Source organism: Balearica regulorum, chromosome 5, assembly GCF_011004875.1.
Source record: "Balearica regulorum gibbericeps isolate bBalReg1 chromosome 5, bBalReg1.pri, whole genome shotgun sequence".
NCBI lineage: Eukaryota > Metazoa > Chordata > Aves > Gruiformes > Gruidae > Balearica > Balearica regulorum.
Window position 1 is genome coordinate 33,063,408 of NC_046188.1, and position 26,939 is coordinate 33,090,346.

Below are 26,939 nucleotides of genomic sequence, written 5' to 3' on the forward strand. Positions count from 1 at the left end.
TGTTTATTGTATGTTTTGCTAGACTTGCTGTTATTGAAATAATGCAAGATCCATAGAGAAGAACAAAGAAAAGATTTTAACCAGAAGTCCTTGAGCTATTTTCCTGCTTACAATATGATGTGATTGTATCCTAGACTTCTAAAGATTTCAAAATGTTAGAACTGGTGTGCTCAGAATTTCTATTTTGACTTTGGAAGTTCAGAGAGGTTGAGAAATTTTTAAATTTTTTTTATCATTTTGGTGAAGGAGATTTAACTTCCAGCAAGCGCCAGCATAGCTAACACTAGAAAAAAGGTTCAGACACTGATTCTGAGATTGCTGAGACCTAGCTGTGAGCAAAAGACAGGATACTGGCAAGCAAGACCTGGATACCGGCTTACTGTGTTTTAAGGTTATGCTGACTTTTCTTGTTGTATATAACCTAAGTATCTATCGAATATATTTAAGTGGCAATATTAGATGCTGTTGTTTTTACATCAATGCTAATTATTGTTGCTTTCAGTCCTGTGGACTACAGAATAAATGGTGTTATGATGAGAAACAACAGTAAAACCTAACATATTTTTCCCCCCTGTCCTTTGCAAGGGAGTAGTGTCTAACATTCAGCAGAACATGCGATTCTGGGCTGAAAGTGACTCCATCTTAGGTCTCATTCTCAGCTATAGCTCTCCAACTTGCTTTAAGAGAAGAAAGAGATCAGGTTTTTTTCCTGTTCTGTGCTGTTCATATAGAATCTCCTGCAGATGAGAAAATTATCTTTTCTCTATTCTGATTCTTCTCCTCTGTGAGGAGGGGTAATGGTTTTAAACTGAAAGAGGGTAGATTTAGATTAGATATTAGGAAGAAATTCTTTACTCTGAGGGCAGGGGGGTTGGAACGGGATGATCTTTAAGGTCCCTTCCAACCCAAACCATTCTCTGATTCTATGACCTCTGGCATCATTCTGAAACTGGAAGAATTCTTTAGAGAACTGTTGGTGATGCCAGGGAAGAACTTCTTCTGACCATATTGGTCCTTTTATTGCATGTGACTAGTAAATACTGGATACCTTTGGCATTAGTGTCTACAAGAGAGATTTAGATATCCTTAGATGAGTATCTGCATCAGACAGGCTCAAAAGTAGAGGCTCGGATGATACTGTTACAGGTCCGAACAGACAACTGGAAAAAAGTACAAGTAACGATATGGGAAATTAAGAGTGGAGACCACCTCCTTGTTGATATAAAAAAATAGCTTCCATACTTCTTTGATGTCTTGAACTATATGCTGCAGTAGCTGATACATGCCTGATCTTTACAGATTTTTCAATTTAAGCTCTGATTCCAAGAAATGTGTGTACTGGAATTGAAGTTATTTACATATAAATCTTTATGTTTGTATTGGGTTTGTGTGGCAAGGTTTTGGTAGCGGGGAGGCTACAGGGGTGGTTTCTGTGAGAAGCTGCTAGAAGCTTCCTCTGTGTCTGATAGAGCCAATGCCAGCCGGCTCCAAGACGGACCCGCCAATGGCGAAGGCTGAGCCCATCTGCGACAGTGGTAGTGCCTCTGGGATAACAGATTCAAGAAGGGAAAAAACCGCCGCCAATGAGGGGAGCTTTTGCAGCCAGAGAGAGGAGTGAGAAGACGCGATAAACTCTGCAGACACCAAGATCAGTGCAGAAGGAGGGGCAGGAGGTGCTCCAGGCACCAGAACAGAGATCCCCCTGCAGCCCCTGGAGAAAACCATGCTGAGGCAGGCTGCCCTCCCCAGCAGTCCATGGAGGATGATGGTGGAGCAGATACCCACCTGCAGCCCATGGAGTACCCCATGCCAGTGCAGGTGGAGACACCTGAAGGAGGCTGTGACCCTGTGGGAAGCCCACACTGGAGCCAGCTGCTCCTGGCAGGACCTGTGGCCCTGTGGAGAGAGGAGCCCATGCCCGAGCAGGTTTGCTGGCAGGACTTGTGACCCCGTGGGAGAGACCCACACTGGAGCAGTTTGTGAAGGTCTGCACCCTGTGGGAGAGACTCATATTGGAGAAATTCGTGAAGGACTGTGTCCCATGAGAGGGACTCCACGTTGGATCAGGGGAATGATGAGAGGAGTCCTGCCCCTGAGGATGAAGAAGCGGCAGAAACACTGTGTGATGAACTGACCACCACCCCCATTCCCCGTCCCCCTGTGCCGCTGAGGGGGGCGGAGGTTGAAGGCGGGAGTGAAGTTGAGCCCGGGAAGATGGGAGGGGTGGGGGGAGGTGTTTTAAGATTTGATTTTATTTCCCATTCCTCTACTCTGTTTTGCTTAGTAATAAATAAGATGAATTCCCTCTCTAAGTTCGGTCTGTTTTGCCCCTGACGATAACTGACAAGGGATCTCTCCCTGTCCTTATCCCGACCCACCAGCCTTTCATTATACCTTTTGTCCCCTGTCTAGTGAATGAGGGGAGTGATAGAGCGGCTCTGGTGGGCGCCTGGCCTCCAGCCAGGGTCAATCCACCAGTGGTGTTTCACTTGGTTTTTAGAAACGAATCTAAGTTCTTGTATGCTGCAGAAGACAGATCTGAGTAAAGTAACCAAGTTGCAAACTGAAAAATGCTGCATGGGCTTGTTGCAGGGATATTTATCCCTTGGCATCATCGTCATACTGTGATCGAAGAAACCCCAACACTATGTTAGTGTGTAGACAATCATACCCTTATGGCCTGCATTATTTTTTTTATCTCTTGCCCCTTTACAGTATTTATCAGGTGGCTAACTTTCTGCTGCCGCCTGTTAAAGCAAGGCTAAGTAGCAGGAAACCTCTGTGGTTTGCTCTGTTGTTAGAAGCCAATTACCACCTGGTGTTGTACTGCTGGGAAAGGTGATTCTTCAATGTCAGCAAATACAAAGTGCAGCAGCTTGCTGAATGTACAGAGGGTGCAGGAATATTGCTGCGATTACTGTTGTCTTGATCCAAGAAGCCTTCATATGCATGTGGGTTGTCTGGTAAGCCAGGACAGAGTAGCTAGTGAAGTTGTTAATCTTTTCATTTTTGATAGTAGCCATATGGAAGGACCTGAGACTCTGAACAGGGAATCTTGCTCAAGATATTGGAAGCATATCAGCTCTTCAAAATAACACCTTTCCAACACTCATCCAAACAGCCTCCTTGTGTCCATCAAATGTTTTTTCTTGAGCTTGCCATGAAAGTTTGCTTTTAATGAGGCAAAGCTGAGCTTTGTGTGTTATAAAATTCCTTCAGGTACTTAACCCGCAGAAGAAAACATGGCTAGGAAGCACTGTAGCTAAAGCCTCACCATGACAACAAATCTGAAAAAAAAACCCCAAACATTTGGGATATTTCTTACCTTCAAACAAAAATTTTTCTGCAAAAAGCAACACATTTGTTCAGATAAATACCATTTTCTCTCAAATTAGTTCCACTGGCTAATTTTTGACCTGCTTTGCTTGTTCCTTTTTCTGTTATCTTAGTTGACCAAATTCCTCTCTCTGACAATAATTCAGTTTTTCTGGGACAGTTTCTTACACCCAAATGTATGGAACATTTAAAACATCAATGCCAGAGTGTGCTGCTACCTTATCCTTGTTCCCATCTCTTTTTGCTTAATACATTTTTGGCATCCTTCTATTCCCAGCACTCTCCTCTTCATCATTTCTCTTTCGCTACAAAATCAACTGTAAAGTTCCTATGATTATTTTTTTCCACTCTTTACCTTTCCAGACAAAAAAAAAATATTGTTCACACAGACCCAAACACCTTTTACTACTTCTGTTGAGGACAAATAACAAATTTCAATTTTGCCTACGTTCTTGTTGACTTCCGCAGAGAGGTCTGACATGAGTGGAGAGTAGACTGGAACTGAAGGGCAGCAAAAATGATCTGTGAAGGGTAAGCAATGAGGAAAGTCTGAATACATTCAAGTCACGTAGTGTAGCAAAGGAAAACAGAGAATACATGGTGATGACTTTCAAATATATAAAAAGATAATATGAAGAACAAAGGATTAAAGAGGATTAAAGCATTTCATAATAGCTTAAGAAGCAATGGTATTACAATTGCAGGAAAGCAGATACAAGTTAGACAATAGACAATACTTCTTAATGGTCTAAATATCGTTGAATGGGCATCACGGAGAGTTCTGAAGACCAGAAATGATGGAGATAAATCATATCTTCTCTTGGGACAGGTAACCTCAATATCCTTTTCATCCATATCCTTATGGTTCTGTGACTTCTGATCTCTTTTCTATTAGCTGTTCACTTAAATAGACTCAATCAAACTGGATTTCACATCATCATTATCTTTGTACTGGTTCCCCAAATGTACTCATTACATCATGAATTAAATTAGATTGTAAGTGACCTTTCCTCGAGGACTGCTTTAAAGTGTCAGTTCAGCGCATTGCACAGTAGAAAAATCTATTGAGGTTGCTCTGAAATACGTCTCTCTCTGCAGAGAAATTCTGTGGCTCCTTGGAAATTAGGAGGAATGAGAAGTATAAAGATCAAAGACAAGGAAAAAAAAAGTAAAATTGACTGGCTTGTCACACTTGTGAATAATCTTGGACTATGTCACTGAACATTGTAAACTGGGTCTGAAGTTCACAGTTGCCTTTAAGGCAACTGACTTCTTAAGATCTTTCTGAGTGCAACTGAACAGCTATGTTGCGAAAGTCCAAGACCAATAGCATTGCATAGCTACACAGAATAAAACAATTCCATAGATATGACTTTGTGCCTAGCAGCATTAGTATTTTATTTTTCTCTGGTTTCCTTTCTTGTTTTGTTCACACTTAACAGTAAGTATGAATGTAAAAACTTCAAATGTAGGACTTCCCAAAAAAGAACATTTTTCCTACCTACTTGTAGAAGGTTTTGATAAATTAGTATTTTGGATTATATCTCAAAATATCAAAAGCAAAAGACAGAGATAAGAGCAAAGCTTATACATTTATATTAAACACCTTTAACTATGTGTAGTGGAATACATTCCATAGCTCTAGCACTCTGGTTTCAATCCTATGTTTCACATGTAATTCATGCAAATCAGTGTATGACATTGCCTAGTGGGCTGAAAGAAGTGAGCTAGCCATTTTGGTTCATGAGTTTTTCTGATGGCAACTTTTTCAGAAGCCAGTGACGGTAAGGAATATCTCATCCCTTGATCTAAGTGTTGTCCCACTCCCAGACATATTTTATTCTGTCAGTATGAGAATAAAGTATCTCAACCAATTTAGGTAAGGTGAAGATCTTGAGAACATTGACAGGCCTTCAGGAGCTGAGGTACAGGACAGATAAGAAAATCTTCCATTGCTAATGCCTACCATGTATCTGCTCCTTAGCCAAAGAAACTAACTTCTTTCTGAACATCTGATACCCTATGAGCAGCCCTAGTCACTTTTTAAAGAAAATGTACAAAAGAAACTGCAAGTTTTACAGGCGTTTGAGGCTTTTTTACCATAGTTTCTGTGAAGTGTATGAAATGGTAATTTAAAATTACTTGTTTACATTCTAATCAATACTAGGATTATTTCTTTTTTCTTTTTTCTTTTTTTTAATATGGTTCAGACTTCTTAAATCATATTGTGTTGGGTTTGCATGGCAAGGTTTGGGTAGCGGGGCCGGGGGGCTACAGGGGTGGCTTCTGTAAGAAGCTGCTAGAAGCTTCCCCTGTGTCTGATAGAGCCAGCCCCAAGATGGACCCGCCGCTGGCCAAGGCCAAACCCATCAGCGCCTCTGTGATGACATATTTAAGAAGGGAAAAAAAAAAACAATTAGGGAGAGCTTTTGCAGCCAGAGAGAGGAGTGAGAAGATGTAAGAAACTCTGCAGACACCAAGATCAGTGCAGAAGGAGGGGCAGGAGGTGCTCCAGGCACCGGAGCAGAGATCCCCCTGCAGCCCCTGGAGAAGACCATGGTGAAGCAGGCTGTCCCCCTGCAGCCCATGGAGGATGATGGTGGAGCAGATATCCACCTGCAGCCCATGGAGTACCCCATGCCAGGGCAGGTGGAGACACCTGAAGGAGGCTGTGGCCCATGGGAAGCCCATGCTGGAGCAGGCTGCTCCTGGCAGGACCTGTGGCCCTGTGGAGAGAGGAGCCCATGCCCGAGCAGATTTGCTGGCAGGACTTGTGACCCCGTGGGGGACACCATGCTGGAGCAGTTTGCTCCTGAAGGTCTGCACCCCGTGGGAGAGACCTACGTTGGAGAAGGTCGTGAAGGACTGTCTCCCGTGAGAGGGACCCCATGCTGGAGCAGGGGAACGATGTGAGGAGTCCTCCCCCTGAGGATGAAGAAGCGGCAGAAACACCGTGTGATGGACTGACCGTAACCCCCATTCCCCATCCCCCTGTGCTGCTGAGGGGGGCGGAGGTTGAAGCCGGGAGTGAAGTTGAGCCCGGGAAGATGGGAGGGGTGGGGGGAGGTGTTTTAAGATTTGATTTTTTTTCTCATTCCTCTACTCTGTTTTTCTTAGTAATAAATTAGATGAATTTCCTCTCTAAGTTCAGTCTGTTTTGCCCATGATGATAATTAGTGAGTGATCTCTCCCTGTCCTTATCCCGACCCACCAGCCTTTCGTTACACCTTTTCTCCCCTGTCTAGTTAAGGAGGGCAGTGAGAGAGCAGCTCTGGTGGGCACCTGGCCTCCAGCCAGGGTCAACCTGCCACACACATTTATAATTTTTACTGAGTATTTGTTTGTTGATTATTTTAATTCGGTCCTTAAACCATTGACCGGTATCTCGTACATTACTTCCCTACAGTGTTTTCTATCAAGCTTTAGATCTAGTTGATGATCCAGTATATGCCTCCAGTTATATTTCTGATTAAAACAGATTAATCCTGCAATGAAACACATGGTTCTAACCAGTGATCAAATACACCATATTTTTAACTCCTGTGAATGGAAGTACATGGAGTTGTTAGTGAATGTCAAAAGATTAAATTCAAAACATTTATCCAATTAGTTAGCTTTATTTTACAAAAACATAAGTGTTCAGAAATGAATGATTTAGTGATTGTGGGGTTTTTTTTCACTGAGTAAAACATTATTAATTGCCTGATAAAATATTGCATTAAACAATTATTTTTATGTTTAAATATTTTAACTCTGTGCTTTTATTTTCTGCATTTTACTTAGCTATATTTTAACATAAGAACTACTTCATTATATTTTGCATTTTTAAATAGAAAGGCATGCTCGGTAAAGGTCTACTTTAAATCATGTCCATTAAAATAACTCCTACTGTTTTGCAAGTGATTGGGACAGTGGGTACATTTGCTGAAATCTATTTTTTCTTTCTGTTAGAATGTATCAAAGAGAAACAGGAGCAAAAAAAAGTGTCCTTTCTACCAATGGGGTTCAAATTTAACAGGAGAACACTTTAATGTATTTTTGGAAATATGCTTAAGGGGTTACATTTCTACCTGATGCAGCTCTGTAGCTGATGGTGGGTGATTTTGGTCAAATAATACTTATTGAGTTCATGGATTCTGAATTTTTACTTGTCAGTGGTAACCTGCTGTTTTCAGAAAGCAGATCCTGCCGTTAAGAAGAAGGTGGTAATTCAACTCTGAAGGCATAAATCACCTCCATATTTATAGGACTAAGCCCACACTTTTTAATTAACTTTGTTCATCATTAAAACCACTTGCATATAAACTTCAGTGATGGAGTAACTGTGTTTGCACTAATGTACATGAGGGGAGAATTTGGCTTAAGATATCTTGATTAATTGAACATCATCCTCCTAGTTGGCTGGCTGAGTGTGCAGAAGCAGAAGAAAACTCTACAGTTGTATTCTATATAAAAATGCAATTTATATGTTATAGACCAAGAAGCAAATTCTGACAGAAATGAAAGAATACATCCCCTTAAGATATAGTTCAAATATGAAGCATAAACAACATGACAATTTATTTTGCTTGCTCTCTCAGTTTCTTTTAGGATTTTCCCATTCGATTACTTAAATAACTTCACTGTAGTCCTAGATAGTAATGGTGAGTTACGTAGCATTTAGGTAGGAGGTTCAAGCTAGATTCTGACCACTTTTGTCATTTGGGATCCCAGTGTGCGTTTTGGACAAGCAAGATTGTCATCTTGAACAGGCTTGATCATAATCCACAGTCATATTTTCTGATAAAATTCTCTGTAATTTTAATTGGATGTGATATTCTTCATTGCCTATCTTAAACTATATAAAAGACGTTTATGCCGGTAAATAAATGGTAATTATGTTAAATCCTTTGGGTCTGTGTTGTTAAGGTTGAGATGCTTTTATGGATATGCAAGCTGGATATGCAAGCTTGATATAAATATGTAGATAATGTGTATATTATGTTTGTGTGTATATATATATAAAAATTTGCAAGATCAGACATTGAAGAGTTAGGAAGGGCCAGGCTGTTTATGTGCTGTCAACTTGGAACTGACTCTCTTGGGTTTATGATTCAGTATTTTGCAGTTATGTCACCAGCTTTTTTTCTCCACAGATCTCTGGCTTAATTCCAGGCATGACAGTATCACAGAGGTAACAGCTCTGTGGAATTTGCTTTCATCTTTTTGCACTTTTAAATATAGTGGCTGGAGAATGAGAGAAGATGGCTGTAGAGCACAGGCAGGTAAATGTTTCCTTGGGGAGTGGGATTCTGTCCCTATTTCATCTGATGTGTTCCTTTCTGGTGCCCAAGTATATACAGATACAGCTGTGCTTCAGCAACAGTAGGTTTAGAAAATGTTTGGCTGCCCAAAAATTCAGCTCCAATAAATGTTCCAATTCATGAACCTAAAGCTAATAATTTTTTTTCTTTTTTTTTTTTTTTTACTCTACCTATAAAGTGCGGAATAATGTTTCACACCACAGTAAGTACTGTGAAAATCAGTACTATTTGTGAAAGGACTTGGGCTTTATACCAAGATAAACACCACAGAGAACTAGTAGCCAAACTCATCACTCACTGTTCAGAATAGGGTTTGGATGATGGATCGCATACAACGTATGGACCGACAGCCCAAACGCTGAGTTGAAAACAAAAATAAAATTGCTGCTTTATTGCTTCCTTACATGCACCTAAATGCCAAATAGTAAATGTGCATTATTAAAAGTACAGAATACCAAAGTTCTGCAAGAAAATGCTTCTTGCAGTAATATGTGGTTTCTGGCAAAGTTTCATACTAAAATGTAGTTTGGCTGATTTTTTTTTTTTTCTTTCAGTTTCCATTGATGAAATTAAATCAATTTTTTTTATTCATTTATAATCCTATTAACCTTCATCCCAATAAGTGATAAGTTAGTTCTCCTCAGGAGATGTATTCTCCTTTTCTTCTTCTTTTTTTTTTTTTTATTTCTTCCTTTCTCTTATTCTTATTTTTTTCTTTGATTTTGTTGTCTGGATTTCCAGAAGATACTGAATATGCCATGTTGCAGGACAGAATAGATGACTGAGCTGCTGAAGACTGATACTATGAGTCCAGTATCAGCCCACAAAGCAGGTAACTTAATTACCACTCCATTTAACATGGTAACAGAGTATTGTGGGGAAAAAAGAGTTTAAATATTCTCTGTATTTTTTTTTAATTATATTATGAATAAGTTAAGATTAGGGCTTTCTGGTAGCCACACTGCTTAATGATGCTAAGTGTTTGAAATTAAATTGAGGACAATAATTTGAGAATTTAGCTTAAAATTGTTAAGATGCTAAAAATATTATATTTGACTTATTTGTTTCAGACTAGTTTTGAGCTGTCAGCATACAATCAGGTCATATATGCAAGCTTTTGTTCAACCATAGGTGTAAAGAAAAGCATGTTTCTCAAGGAAAGCTGAAAGCCTTTCATAATCACATGTCTCCAGCAACTGGAATTTTAAGTGATGTATTGAATATCTTGAAACCAGTAACTTTTTAGAATTAATGACACTCCCCCCCCCCAAAAAATAATAGACTTGTATTACATATTGTAAGGGAAATTGGTGTTGTCAGACCTGGATGGATAGCATAGCTGGAGTCTGTAAAACACCTGTATACATATGCAACTCTCATGATTTTCATGTGGATCAGCTTGCAGGACCTACAAAGCACTCCTGTATACAGGCTAACATCTATATTGTTATTCTGTTATTAGTCAGCAGACCAACTAAGATAAGTCTGTGACAATAAGTATTAAAAATGTTATGTATTGTGTTCATTTTGCCTTTACAATTCCACAAGTTCTCACAGTGGCCAAAATTAAATAACAGAATATTAAGGATAATAGTTTTTTTTCTATTTACATTTATATGTCACTGGTTTACATGTAAGTACATTGTTTTAGTCTCAACATTCTGGAAACATTGAATTGTTTGGTTTGCAGTCTGGATAACCTGTTTTAAAAAGAAAGAACTATATTTTTAAAAAGAAATCAGAGCTCAGAAATAAAAAAGAAAAAGTGAAGATCTTAAAAGTCCAATATTATAGGAAAGGCAGAGTTTGGCTCTCATTGAAGCTGGTGGGAGACACATCTGAGATTTTTCTGTTCTGCTTTGGAGCTATAGTTCAGAAACTCATGAGATACTGCTCTATATTTTAATACTTAATCCAACTATAATGAGTAAAGCAAAAGGGAAGCTGAATAGGGCTATTAATCTTTTTCCATATGAAGAAAGAGTCAACTTCTAACTGTACTTTTTATTATAAAATACAGTCATAAGTCCTGAAGATTCTGAAATAAAATCTACTTTGACATCCTGCTAATAGCTGTTCAAATTGAAAATTTTCTTGTGCCAGCACACTGCAGCCCAGCTGGTGCAAACGATAGATGCTTTCTATTTTCTTAAATTGGTTTCCAGCCTCTGTATTATTTGCTATGCAAAGGCTGCTGTCCTAGAAGTGTTCATGGAATCCTTTTAGAGAGCAGATATGCTTGCATTCATTTTCTCCATGCCTTTTTTTGTGAATTAAACCTGGCACAATTGTGACTGTTCCCTTTTGATCAAACATTCCGGACAAGGACTGCAGTTCATTTACTACCTCTCAAGCAACCATGTCGAAGTGCATTATAGAGCATGATGTCTGAGGAGGTGTTGCTATTATCTGCGCTAAACAGGCACATTTGCAAATTCATGAGCTCTTTTTGAAATTCATGAGCCATCCTCTGCCCAGTTTTTCATTTTGTTTTCTACAATAGAATATTCAGTAGATTTAATTGTCTTTTTCTTCTTCTGAAAGCACATTATCACATCTTTTAAAATATAAAACCAACAATAAAAATAAAATACGTACATAAATACAATGTAAAACAAGCATATGTGAATTATGGTGGTCTTCCTTAGCCACAGTTCATTCTTTCTTCAGTGCATTTCCAGCTGAAATCATGGGGCATATGCAATTTCCATTCATTTCATCAACTTTCAGTAACTTGATTTTTTCTGTAGGTTTTTTTAATAGTGAGTTATCCCACTCCATGATATATTCCAGTGACAAAGTATTTGTCCATGCTCATACACTAGACACAGGAATTGTACCTGATCACGAATATAAGATGATGAATAAAGGTGTGCCTTTGTTCAGTTCCATTCCAGTGTCTGAGTATCTCCTCTGATAAACTCCATCTAGCTTTCATACTGGGGAGTTTTCCTGGACTCAGGAGAAGGATCTATGGGTAGCAATAATCACAAAGATAATTTATTGGGCCCTTCTAACTGTAGGGCTGAATTTACATGGACATTTTGTGGACACCACCAAAATGTTTTTTATGCTATGCATATCCTATGCTACTCACATCATTAGGAGAAAAAATCAGAAAAGCGATTGCTCCTCCCATCTACGCAGGGCAATGTGGATAAGAGAATATACTGTAAGGGATGAATGGAATTCACTGTATATTGACATCTGAACTTTTCATTTTTGACTCATTGCAAAATCCTTTTTGGTAACTGGATGATCTTTGTAAAAGACAATAACACATATTTGTGGAAATGAGTACTAATGCTTAATAAACTGCACTAACCTTTTATATATTGGCTATAATAGGCATTTGTATCAGGGTACATAGAGAACAAAAGCCAGAATGGTTTAAAGAGTTGATAGGATAAAAAAAATAACATGATGAGCTTCAGTACAACATGTCCTGATTTTTTTTTTTTCATTGTCACTGTTGACTGTCCTTAGGCTCACACTAGATTTTTCAGTTTCACTTAAAGTGAGATGTGAGCTGAATAAATAGGAGATGACAAAGTTGTGGGAGACACTACAGGAATTGCTTAGATGTCTGTAACCCAGCATTAAATAAGTATAGACACAAAATATCAAAGAAAAATAAAATAAATAATGGGGCAGGGTTTTGAAATGTCATTGACAGGGAAACATTAGAAAATTACACAAGCACCTTAAAGATAGAAATCCCTAAAAACCAGAACATTCTACAAAACGGGGGGGGGGAAGGGCAGTGTGTGGTGGTGGTGTTTGCTCTTCTAAGAGTGCAAATTTTGCATCAATGGGACAATCAGAAGAAGTTGCAAAATCTAAACCACGTTGTATCTGACTGTTAGTTGAATTGGATTTTTTATGAATCTTAGAGATATTTGGGGGATTTTATAACAACCATCCTATTTTAAAAATAAGGCTGGAAAAGGTTAAATAATACATGTGGGTTTTTTTCTGTTGGAAAAAGTGTTGATGTAAAAACCAAACAATTGATGTAAATTTATTTTCAAACAATTTTCCCCATGCTTTTCAGTCTTTTCCACATGAAAAAGTGATTGAAGCTTTCTCTTTTTTTACCAGCTTTGCCATTAACATATTTTATTTTCTATTTCAATGTGTATGATAGTACTATGGTAAAGGCCCACTCCTGTAGATGCGGTGCAGACTGAATCAAAAAGTAAAGTGCAGAACCTTCCAATGCTGAGATAAGAAGGAGAATCAAAAGTGACCACAGCCTTGGCATGTATTGGTAGCAGAAATTAATCTTTCACCCAGTTTCCACACTTCACTCTGTGTTGGTCTATGTTAAACCTCTCCTTTTGAGGAAGGGGGAAAAAAACCCCAGTCTCTTACAGTCTCCCATAGCCAAACAACTTTGAAGAATGATGTCCAGAGCAAAGAGATTCCATTGCTCTGTGGAAACCTTACTGAAAAATTGAGGGACCTTTCAGTTTTCATGGGCTGCTGGCTATCGAGCAAACGCTCATCAAGGTGGTTGCGCAGGCTAAGCAAGCTTTGTGTTACACTCTTTGTACATGAACTGCCTGTACCACGTGATTGAGGCATTTTCTGTTTGTCAGTTGCGAATACACAGACCCCAGCAGCGATACAAAGCAAACAGCCAACAGCATTGTATTGATTTGCCAATAGACAAAGTCTCAACGTAACTGAACTTTACAGAACTTTCCTACTAGTCCTGCTCCAACCCTAGCTGCAGTGAAGCTCACCAGGAACCACTCACTTTGGGGAATGAAACAGGGAATATTTTGTTTCTCTTTAGCTGTTGTTTTCCCAGTGTTCTCAGGGCAAGGCAATCCACACAGATGCACTGAAATGCAAATGTCAGACATACCAACATCAACCTGTGCCATTCTGCTTTTTGTGGAAGACAGATTGTAAATACAAACTTGGAATCCTTTTACTGTTTTCCTGATTAACTTCTTGCAGGGAATCGGATGTCGAAGAGTACTTTTGAAAAAAAACTAACAAGGGGAGGAGTGGGATTGGTTAAGTTGAAAATGTACGGAACATGGGATAAATTGAGTAAAGTCATAAACTAAAGAAAATTACTTCAAAGTAATACTCTTAAGCAGGAAAAGATCAAGTTATATGTAAAAAGATGAGATTTTGGAAAAAGAAATAACAAAATTGTTGTGCATATATCCATGCAATCTATATGCACTAAAATACTTTCAAGATGCTCCATCAAATTTTTCGGCTGAGGCCAACATGAAATCAAAGGGTGACTCAGAAAACTCAGACCATAGCAGCCATAGTGACACGACTAACAAACTCCAAAGAAATGAGGGCTGAGACAGAGTATCTCACAGTTTTCTTCTAAGAACCAGGTCAGGCAATGGAGAATCATGACTGTAAAGTCAAATCCAAGACTCAAGAACTGCTTTGGCTACCCAGGGAGACAACCTGCTACAAGATTGCACTATCTATCTGAGCTGCAACTGCCTCAGAAACTGCTTCCTTATCCAAAAGGCACAGGTAGATAACAGTAACCGAAAGTTTTAGTGCAACCCCATTAGGAATCTCCACAAAGCAGAACAGGTCTACAGAGCTGTGTTGACTTCATCCACCACTGAGTCAAACTTCTCACAGGTGGGCTGCTGGGATGAGCTCAGCAAACATCTGGGCTCCGAGACTCCTCAGGGCTGCTGCCGCCCCCACGCTTTTCAAGATTTTGAGACCGCCATTGGCCTAACGCCTTGGGCCTATCAACACAGATAATTGTGAGAAGGAGGACTGTAAGTGGAACCGAGGAGCTGGGCAGTGGGAGTATGTCAGCATTTCTGAAATATTTTATGTCAGAAGATTTTTAGTCCTGCAATAAAAAATGACATTGAAAAAAAAGTATTTTCCAATATCACTTACTTACCCAATTAAAATAATAGATGTTTCAAAGTGTTTTTGAAAAGACTTTAAAAGCTCATTAACCGTGAGGTGTTTTAGTTATCTAACAATAAGTGCTTTATAATGTATGTATGCAAAAAGAAGAAAATTCCACTGGCAAGTATAAGAATCACTGCCTTAGAAACATGTGTTCAAGCTTTTATTCAATCATAGTGTGATAACATTTTCATGCCGTCTAGCTGACTGACATCTGCATTACAGTTATATCAAGCCTTTGCTACTAATGTTTAAAAGATTCAATTTTATATTGAATATTTTTTTCACAATGAGCATATGATAGGATATCATAGTTTTGTCTCTATTACAAATTCTGGTAGGCAGTGCTGAGATAAATACTGCTAGTTTTTCCTCCAGATGTGAACACAAATTAATGAAAATGAAGGGAATCTTGGGTGTGGGCTTTGTTTGGGTTTTCTCTCAGCTTGAAAATAGATCTTGAAAACTGTCAAAATTCAGAAAAATCATAAGTGATCCTATTTTCAGATTTGTCAAAAACACTTATGATCTCACACGCCAGTAATGAACCTAAGACAGAATTCAAAGCAGTTTCTCTGAAGGCAAAGAAATGAAGCACAGAAAAACTGCTATTCAAATTACCCAGAGAACCCCAAGTGGAGACTGCCCAGAGGATTCTGCACTGGGAGTATGATATGAAGAAGTTAACAGTCTATGTATGTATGGTAGATAATGTGTTTAAAGCAAGACTTCTAATTACCTTTTGGGCAAAGGAATATCCTAGGAAAAAAAAAATAGCGCACAGAATCAAGTTTGAAAATGTTTGCAAATCAACAGCATGCAATTAATTAATTAGAAACACATAGAAATGAAAATATTAAGTTTAATTTAAAATGCTTCAGGGTTACTTGTCTTGTGTTTCAACCGATGGTTGAGTTATATTTCTAAGCATTCAGAGATTGATTACATTCATACAGCTTAAATGGTTTTTCAGCCTAGGTTAGACATTTCCCAGGCCCTGGGAATGAAGTAGGAAATTTAAGAGAATAGTTTTTCAGCCTCATGATACCTAAGAATGCAATCCATTCTCATTTTAGGCATATCTATTTGCTGGGTGTTTTATTCTTTCTGTTTTGCAAGATGCTATGATATAAAATCAACAATATTCATTTGTGTGATCGCATCTGGCAAAGTGACTTTACCAGTGTGGAGGATTTATCCTCTGGACAGCTTTGCATGGAAGGGAAGATTGTAATGCCAATTATTGTTCTTGCTGAAGAACATATTTTCAAATATGTTTGCAAACACATTTTCAAATTAGTGTTCCACAAGATACCCTTACGAAGATTGCCAGGGATGTCTTGTGGCCGTACTGCCTCCAGCCAGTTTTTGAAAGTGGGATTATAAATTCAAATGGCTGAGACACAACAAAACATCTTTGGACTTTGCTTTTTCTTCCCCCTCCTCCTTGCCCTTCTCTCTGCAGAAAGTCTGGGGACAATATTCTGTTGCTAAGGGAAAGTTTGAACTGAAGTGTAGAAAATCATGAATGGTTTGCACAATGGTAGGAGCATTATTCCTCTCAGGATTCCACATGGAATGAAGGGAGAAGTCTAGGGAAGAAGGAACTTTAAATTAGTGACATTTCATAGGATACTTTTTGTCTTTTTTTTTCCCTAGTGTGTAAATGTAATATTGGTTCCTTTAAAGGTTTTCTAATAAAAAGTACTGGCTGCTTGTTCACTTTGTACACGTATTCCTTTATTTTTAAGTCAGGTGTAAGTTTAGCGTACATTGAATAATAATACTGGTGTGAGCCTGACATTTTGGGAAAATACTATATAGGCTTTCTCTCACTGCTCTTTTAATGTACCTGTATGTTGACCTGTAATATGCCAGCCACTGGCCTCAGTAGAAGAGACTTCCAGACACAGCGAGGAACATATTGATGTATTTTGCTGGTTTATGCTGTGGCAAAAGAGTTTAAAGGTGCTTTAAAATAATGAACTGTGACAGTATTCAAATACTGCTCTCCAGACCTGCAGCACAAACACATTCATTGTGAGTCCTAGCTCTTCTATACTATAAAAGTAGACATATTAAGAACATCATTAGCATACCACAGAGGGGTTCACAGTATGTAAAACAGAACACTGCGTAGACTACACAGTGATAATTGCACGGTTTGGTGTCTTAGGAGGCTTAAAAATGCAGTAAGGCCTAAATTAACTTGTCATACTGAACCCCAGGCACAATGCAAAGTTATTTCATGGTCAGGTAAGTTAAAATACTCTGAATATTCATCACAAATCTTTCTTACGTCTCCTGAAATTGCACAGGAGGAAAAACTCAGTTTCAGGATCCGTAGGGTGGCAAAACACCAGCTTTTGGAAGTTCATCTGCTGCTACTGAAAGGTGACCTTGAAGCACCAGAGCCAGCACTTGCTGCCGAGTCGATTGTTGCCACCATCATGCTTTGGCTGCAGCTTGCGGCGGTGCTGTAATATTGTCACTCTTGGCAGAATTCCCTATATGCATTAGTATGAAATAGTATATACAAAGCCAGTATAGTCAATAAAGATGTAAAGGCTGGAAAAATGTAGCAAAACATGTTTAATTTTCTCAGTTCCCTGGGCTCATTAAATTGGCTCAATGACTGGATTTAAAATAGCTGAGCTGATATATCAGCCTGAAAACACTTTTATGCCAAAAACAGCAGCAGTGTACTTTATAAATCCAATGCTAGATTTTCCTGTGACATACTGCCCTCTTGTGCATCAGAAGCTTTGTTATAGAGATAATCTTAAGAATGAGAAGTCCATTTACAATCTCCCAAAATGCAGGTCTGGTATTGATACAAATATAACAACTTGCAAAACATTCCCCAGAGAATGAGGGACAAAAAGAATAAGTAATAAACAGAAGTTCTCAGACTGTTGTTTGGTCTCCTTTGATATTTTCTATTTTTATCCAGAATGAATACAAATTCTTCTTAGATAAATAAATAAATGCTGTCATCTTTGCAGATAATACCAAACCAACAGACAACCATGATATACTGGCAGGTAGGGCCATTCAGAGGGCTGTCAAGAGAATGGAGAAATGAGCTGGCAGAAACCTCATGAAGTTCAGCAGAGACAAGTGCAAAATCCTGTGGGGAGAGAATTAATAAGCCCATGCAATGGTGCAGGCTGAAGACAGCCAGCTAGTAGGCAGCTTTTCAGAAAAGAACCTAGGGGTCTTGAGGGATGACAAGGTGAACATTAGTCAATGATGCACTAATGTAGCAAAAACACCTGCCTATCCGGCACAACTATAGCCAGCAGGTCTGGGGAAATGTTTTCCTCTGCTTCTGTTTGACGCAAGATTTCAGCAGAAGTGCTGTGTCCAGTTCAGGGCTCCTCAGGACAAGTACAGATACTGACATGCTGGAGTGGGTGCAGCAGATGGTACCAAGGTGGTGGGGGCTGGAGCACATGATGGAGAGGTGACAGGAACTGGGCTTGTCCAGCCTGGAGAAGTGAAGGCCAAGAGGAGATCCTACTGCTACTGGGAGGAGCAGGGATCAGACTGGGCAGAGTGCAGGGAGGAGGAACTCCATCAGAGACCAGCAAGGACCATACAGAGTTTGCTGCGACCTGGGAAGCCAGTGAGTTGTCTGGAATCAAGCCTGGATCTTTAAATTGCTTTTCTGTTTGGTCTAGTTATCTTGCATTTTTCTCTGTTTAAAATGTTAAAAACTCTAAATTATACTCTATGATAGCATGGAAATTTTGTATTTAAAATCCCTTTTGGTTATCTGTGGAGAAAGCACTACAAGGAGGTGCTTGTCACCTTAGAGCTCCAGCAGAGTGGTAGCACTTTCATACCTGGGTTTCAGTCCCTGCGTTGGTGATATTTGTTTTGTATAAAATGGAAAGTCTTCACCAAGACAGATTGTGTTCTTTTAGATTTTTCTACCCAGCAGAAAAGTCACTTTTCTACTTGTAGGTTAATGTGGAATCAAGCCTCCCCATGCAAGAGGAAAAAAAAAAATTATGCTGGAATTTCCACAACACAGTACATATGTTGAACGTTAAGCTGTGGGTAAAAGGGTGTCCTTCTCTTTCACATTTATTGGACAGATGATTCTCAGGAATGCTAACTACTCAAGTAGCACAGCTGAAATGAACTATACATCTCACCAATGAATGCCATAATAGGTTAGATGAGAGTTATAGCTGCAGTTACTTATGTTTGGCAAGGATTAGTTCAATTGGTGAAAAACCTGTGGCAGAAATAAGAGAACACAAAAATTTATGCATCTCAATTTAGTATGTCAAGCTTGGCAGTAAGTATTTAAGCAACTACATTAGACACCTATGTGTTTCTGGTGATATAGCTCCTACTGTAATAGTGTCTTCTGGAAAGGACACTGGGGCTTCAGTGCTTCTGAAAAATGTTACACTTTCTTTGGATTTAAATTAGAAAACTATGTGGTAAATTAAAAATAAATCATGCTTCCCTTACTTATAGCAATGTTTGGCTCTTTCACCTTTATGAGAAAGGGAAAATGCTAATGCAGCTATTCTACGATCGGTCATGTACCACACGTCTATGAAAGTGCTAGGTAATTTATTGGAGCTTTCAGAAACAGTACAGATTTCTTATATCATAATAATAATAATTCTACTCTAAAAAACCTTTCTTGACAACAGAATAAATGGTGATTTGGAGAGAAAAGAAAATATTTTCTATGTAAGCAATAATTGTTTAAAATATATAAAGGAACAATTTCTCCTGCACATTATATACTGTGTAGTATACACTATAAATGGCTGTAAGCAACTTAGCAATGACAGTTTACTAGGGACTCTGTTTTTGTGGCCTTATAAGTGAATTAATAGCTCTCAGTGCATTTATTATTGATCCAATATCTTACACTTATAGCAAAGGGACCAGAGTCTGCCTGTCCCACTGTGCAGCTGTAGCAAAAAGGCTCTGAGTCCTCCAGAAGATAATTCATAGCAGAAGTCTTGCTTTCTACTGTCTTTAAAAGAATCCCAGAGACAACAGCTTTCTAATTTAAAGATTTTTGTTAGGTGCCTAAAATTTTACGAGTTAAACTTTACCAGTGTCTTAGCAAAATGAACTCTGAAAGTTCATGCAACATCCCCCAGCCCCTGATTTATTCCAGTGTAATATCATTAGCATTCATCAAGAGGGATTGGTGGTAAGTTAAGTGCATTAGTATAATTCTGTCCAAAAGTTTTAAATCAGCTAATGTTATTTTCAAAAGCCACTTTAGCCATAATTTTGTTATTAGAAATAAACTCAGACATCTCCAATGTATTGCTCTTTTGCATGTTTAGTAGGGAATTTGTCACAAGTAATGCTATTCAATTTTAATCCATTTCAAGCTGTGCTTGGGGGAGAGCCAATGTGAAACAAAATAAAGATTGTAAGCCCAGGAGTAATAAAATAAATCTCTGAAGTTAGTGTCAAATTCTGACATGTAAGTGGATATATCTCCAGTAAAGCTGGAAATCACTTGGGATGAAATATTGAACTAAACCAAATAATAAAAGATGCTCTAGTATCTTCATTTTAAAAAAACCCTCAAAAGTTGTCTATTTGCTTGAATTAAACAGAAGCTCAGTTATACTACTATAAATTAGTGAAAGCAAATCTGACACTATTGTAGCTATTTTTAATAATTTATGCTATGACACAATATAGTCTTTATTTTATGCATCATATTGGGCTCAGCTCTGCAAAAAACTATGTCAGTGTTTATCCTTATATTGTGTGTATAACCATACCGAATATTGTTGAGAAGCAGAGCCTTTGCACAGAGCAGAATTTGGCTCTGTCCTGAAACTTTTCTAGGTACAATTTGGCGGCATCTTCTACTGTCACTGAGCTCTGCTACTGCACTTGTTCTGCAAAGTTATTATCTGGCCTGTGGAGTGAAATCTATCCAATAAGACTGAAGTAATTGTTAAAATCACATTTTCTTCCTGCAGAGCACATGGTGTTTCCAATTACAGAGCTTATTTACTGCCTGCTTTCTAAGCTGCTTATTGTCACATTTAGTAATTTTGTGGTAGGTGCATATTTCAGTTATGCTAGGTTCCAAAAAAGTAGTTTTTATTAAAACCTACTCTAGCTGCCAAATTACAGTGTGTATTTTCAGATCATAAAACTAAGTTAATGATCTATTGCCTTGGTCCAGATATACAAAAAGAAGCAGCAGTCAAGCTCAGAGAGCTAAGACACATGAAGAATTCCTGGGGATAAGAGGTCTGCAACCCACAATGGCAGTATTTATATTTAGTACTATGGAGTAAAATATCTCAACTTATACCAGGAAACATGGTGAAACATGAGAGAGACCGTTGTGTTTCATGGCATGCAGCATGAACAAATGTAATGCAAACACAGCTTAAAGAAACAGAATATTTCTTATTTGTAAGATAAAGGGATGTGTAGCAGAGAAAACTTTGCTGATTTGCTGATTTCCAAATCTCCCCTGGAAAGTTTTTAAGTGCAATTTACCTTCTTATGACAAAAAATGATGATGATGATAATACGTTATTTGAAGAGAATACACAAAGGTTTAGAAGCCATTTTATTAGCTAACAGATTTATCATCTGGGGTAACATTTTAACCTTGTGAGGTTGGATGCACCAAAATTTTAATAGAAAAAGCAAACCTATATGCTTCTGTGACTTTGACTGCAAGTTAATAAATAATCAAATTTAAAACCTATTAATATCCTAATTTAGCCTCTGTTACTTAAATTATGCTGAACAAAATTGAACAATGCCCTTATCAAATCAAAGTTACAATTGCAATCAAATTAAATCCATCTGTAACATAGAATGAAGAAAGAAAGCAAACTGACTCATCAGGGAAGCTCAAAACAGGAAATTACACTATATTTGATTTTTAACATCTAGAGCACTAACAAAGTAAGCTGCTTTATCTTTTAATTTGGACAGCAAGGCCATCTGAATTACTGTTTATTCAGTGGCTTGTAAGGACTCCATGTTCTGTTTAAATCCTGTGATTTGGTATGGAATGGCTTATAATTCCCAATTGCTTTTCTATGGTAAAATACTTTTAGGCAAACACACTTCTAGAGTTGAAGAAAACATAAGCTAATTTACAGTATTGTCTGCTAGATGAAAGGATAATACACATCTTATCACTTGAACACATTGGCATGTTAATTATGCACATATTTTCTAGGAAAATCAAAGCACATAGTCAGGAGATCCAATAGTAATAAAATACAGTAATTAAAAAAAAAAAAAAAAAAAGAGAAAATAGTAAACTCTGTCTTTTCTGGTCTTCATACCATCAAAACCAAGAGTGCAAGTCAGTTCTGATGCCACTCAGTACCCGGTACCACTGAACTTTGGTCACTGCCATTACCTTTGTTTCCCTACCCATTTCTGGACTCCCCATCATAACTGTTAGCTTCAATCTTCTTTCTTTGGTGCTCTGGTAACCAAATAGAGACCAAATGTGTAGGTTTTCATTGCCACTTTACCACTCAATCTCTCCTTTGAAATAAAATCAGCAAAATTCATAGCTTTGTAACAAAATCCAGTAGAGACTGAAGGATCAGATCAGTTTAGAATAGTGTAAAATTTGCCTAACCAAAATTTTCTAACCAAAATGGATATGGTCCAAAAGTATTATATTAGAACAAAGATGACTCAGTAAGTTAGTCTTGATCATGCATTCCTTATAATTAGCTATTGGGTACATAACATCAAAGGTCCTGTATTTTCCCGTACGGTACTAGCATGAATTACTACCTGTTACCATTGCCCCTTACTTCATTTATGCTTCCTGTTTAACCATCAATTTGTGTATATATTGTCCTGCTTACTCTCAAAATAGTTTTAAAACTGTGGAGGACTATGGGGCAAAGGATATGTTTGCTTGATTCTGGACAGATTTAAAAAAAAGAATATTTTGACAATAGAATTATATGTTCTTCTTAAATATGAGAAAATTTAAGTGCAGTATTATGCATACTGACATTATTACTGATTATAAATTGAAAAATGCTGTAGAATCTGTTCAGATAGATCTGCGTCTTCCATAGTTTTGTTCCCTTGAAATTCCAGTTTGCTTATGTCAGTTTCTGAGCTAGAACAAAATGCCATATGTACTTTGTTTTCTGCTTTTTTTTTTCCTACATTTGATGGTCCTGAGACACAAACAAGAGAAAGGTGATGTAGAAGTACTGAATTTGTGGAACAGTGATAGCTCTGAATTAAAGCAATGAAAAGCTTTTAGCCAAGTAGATTCGATGGATGGACCACTTGGTGGGTAAGGAATTGGCTGGATGGTCACACTCAAAGAGTTGTGGTCAACAGCTCAATGTTCAAGTGGAGAACGGTGACGAGTGGCATCCCTCAGGGCTCAGTACTGGGACCGGCACTGTTCAACATCTTTGTCGGCGACATGGACATGGGGCTTTGGGCAACGTGGTCTAGTGGAGGGTGTCCCTGCCCATGGCAGGGGGGTTGGCACTAGATGGTCTTTGTGGTCCCTTCCAACCCAAACCATTCTATGATTCTATGGTTCTACAAATACTCATTCTAAGGAATTTCAGAAAGGGGAGTGGAGGCAGAAGTGGAGTACTTCACATTTCTCCAAGCACATCAAATCCTATGATCAGATACTCAGTTATTGATTTAGTCAATTACCATGGTCCTAATTTATATGCCCTGAAGATTTTGCCTGAACCTGTGGTCCTCTAAAAACAGGTTACCAAGACAAGTCTACTATCAGTCAAGACTGGTACTATCTCTTCCCTTGGAGCATATATTCACAAGATGTTAGACAGCGTTGTTAGGAATTTCCTTCTTTCATTGGTCATCAGCATAATTTTTCTTTTTTAAGTGTCATGCTGGAACACTATTGTTATTTGATGTATGTGAGCAAATATTTCTTTCTTCTCTCTCATACTTGTGCTCATACACTCAAAGGGGTTAAAACTTTTGCAATACTTGTAGATGGTTGGCAGGTGCTCACACTGGTTCTTACACTTGGCATTTAGGCATTATAACTTTATTCAATATATCTGTTATTTTTCTTCTTTTCAATGTAGATTTTATATTTTTTTTCCTTTAAAAACTCACAGACAGAACTTCAGTGTAGCTGATTTTCTGGCTTAAATTCGATATGAGAATCAGCAAACAAATACCTTCTAACACAAACACTTCTTTATGGACTTATCTAGAGTTTATCATATTTTTATTACTGTTTTATTGATGGTTGAATTGAAATGTTAGTGATGTATTCTATATTTTATAAACACACTAACTTTTTTAGTTTGATAATCATTCAAAATAATTCAGTTCTTCAATTATAATTCAAAAATATTGTTAACATGAGACAGTTCCCAAATTAAATTTCTAAACTTGGCATATGACTTGCATGGAGCATATCTGCCAAGGCAGGGGGCAGCTGTAGGTCCAGACCAAGTAGGCAGTTGCCTAAGGCAGTAACAGTGAGACACAAAAATCACAGTGGCAGCGGAGCAGCTCCCCAGGCACCACCTGGTGTGCTGAGATTATAGTGTCTTCTCAGTCTCAATAATGAGAAAATTTATCCCGCTCCCTGGCCTTGGTTTTCCCTTATCCTCCCGCTGGTAGACGAAGGAGGTAGGGAAACACCCCAGCATGGAGCTGGAGAAGGACCTCTCTTCCCTTTATCTCCCTTCTCTCAGGCAGTCATGCTATACTGGGCCAGAAAGTCTAAGCAAGTGTTTGTTATTTTATCCTCATTAATTTTGATTCACTGCTGTGAAACCTTGAGTCAGCCCACGACAAAATCATTATATTGATTTCTGTCCCACTGTACTGGTTTTGGCTGGGATACTGTTCATTTTCTTCACAGAGTGGACCTGTGTTTCTGGTTTGTGATGAAAACAGTGTTGGTAATACAGGGATGTTCCAGCTGTTGCTGAGCAGTGCTTGCACAGCATCAAGATCTTCTCTGTTTCTCATGCTATCCCACCAGCAAGTAGGCTGGGGGTGCCCAAGACTTGAGGAGGGGACACAGCTGGGACAGCTGACCCCAACTGACCAAAGGGATGTTCTATATCATACATCATCGTGCTCAACAATAAAACCTGGGAAGGAGGAAGGGAAAGATGTTCAGAGTTATGGCGCTTGTCTTCCCAAGTAACCTTTACACATGATGAAGCCCTGGTTTTCCTGGAAATGGCTGAACACCTGCCTGTTGATGGGAAGTAGTGAATGAGTTCTTATTTTATTTGCTTGCATGCTCAGCTTTTGCTTTCCCTATTAAACTCTCTTTATCTCAATAAACAAGTTTTCTCACTTTTACCCTTCCAATTCTCTCCCCCATCCCACTGGGAAAGAGTGAGTGAGTGGCTGTGTGGGGTTGAGCTGCCTACCAGGGTAAACGCACAACAACCACAAAGCATTTCAGACCATAACTGCTGAACAGCAGCGGGTTTGGTCATTCTGCTCATTTATTTGGTTATTAGTGATCCTCGTAGCTTCCCATTTTTACTGATATAAACAAGGCTTCAATCAGCCTGGCAGGTTTTATTCCAATGTGTCTCAGGTATCAGCACTACATGCATGTGCAAAGGGATCTTCACTCACAGTAGTTCCCCCTCTAAGATATCCATTTTTCAATTTTATTGTAAAGTTGATTACCTCAGAAATAGCATTACATGTGGATGAAAGCTCAGCTGATACCAAAACTAGAGTTGTGCCTAAATTGCAGCACATATGCCACACTAAAAAAATTGAACCAAGTTCCTAGTTGTTAATAGATGTTCTCAACAACATCGACAGGGTTCCCTGATACAATCCATCAATTCATAATCTGTTTATTTAATGTTTCGTTAGTGTTTGATGGGATCTAGGTACCTGGTTCAGCTTTTATGCTAAATGCGGAATGGACATGGTAGATATACTCTATCATGTTCCACTGCAAGAGCAGTAATTTTTTACCAGAGGATGCAAAGTATACAGACAGAAGGAGATGGAGAAGATGAAAGAGAACTTTCACCTGGAAGCACATGAAGGAGCTGAAAGGTTGTAAATAGTCTATTTTCATAGGGCTGTTAATGTTCTCAAAAAATTTAGATGACTTTCCTGAAATGACATGAAGTTTGCAAAGCTTAGCAATCCATTAAAATCTTTACTAAAAATCCCAGCAATCACTAGATTTTTAAATCACTCGTGTGTCACTTTTGGTTGCTTTGAGTAACCTGATCTAGTGAAAGATCAGTTACAATTTAAATGACCAGTTATCAGATAATGGAGTTCCATTAACATATGTTTGCTGCAAAGAAACTAGGCTTTATTCCTATTAGCTGGTGAAAGGCTCTTACACTTCTGCTTTAGATGAAAATACATTTGGAGAAGATGAGAAATGTTTTGTAAGACTATTCTTTCTCAGAAGTGTTATCTCAAGGCATCAGTTAGCTTTTTCATACTATATTTTGCCATTTGTTAATTAAAACATTTAATGTGAGCTGAGAACTAATATATGTTTCCTGCTTTTTTTATGATAATCATATTTAGCTACCTCTTATTGGTTGGATTTTCATTATACCTGCTGTCCTTGTATTTCTGGAAAGTATTGAAGTAATGAAGAATTTGGTGTACCACATCACAAAAGAAAAAAAGTATGATGCACTTAGAGGTAACTAATAATAATAATACCTATAAAACTGGTATTTGTGAGAAAGGAAAGTGACTTTCAAAGTCCTAGTTTTGTAGTGAACAATTTTGAACCTTGATGTTCAAGTTTTCAGGAGGGAAGTTACCTTTTTGTAAGCTTAATCCAGCTGCCTATGTAGCCTACCTATGAAAATTAAAATTCTGAATATTAGTTAAACAGAAGATGATTTCTGAAAACATGTTTTGTATAACTAGTTTATAAACACTGTCCCTTGCTGATAAAAACAAGAACTAACTGTTAAATACAAATTTTTGGTTTTTTTCTTCCCCCCCCCCCCCTTTTTTTTAATCTACAAACTATGTTAGAACTGCCTCTGAATAATTAATATACCTTGGGCATTCTCAAAGCTTTGTTAGATATCCCTTAAAAATATAATATCAATGACATCTCTTGTCCTTTTTCTTCTTTGCTAAAAACCTACACCGTCTACAGTACCTTATTTGGGTCTTCCTTTCAGAATCTGGCCTGAAAAACCTCCTGTCTGGACACAGGCAGCATGGCTTACAGCTGGGAGACAGCCTTGTCTCTCGTTAGATAACTACAGCTTCCTGAGCGAGACTGATGCTAACTACACAAGGATGAAGTTCCCGCGTTCCCTTCCCTTTCAAAGTCAAAGAGGTCAGCTTAAGCCATCTGCTTGGCATACATCAGAACAAAGGAGAAAGAGCTCT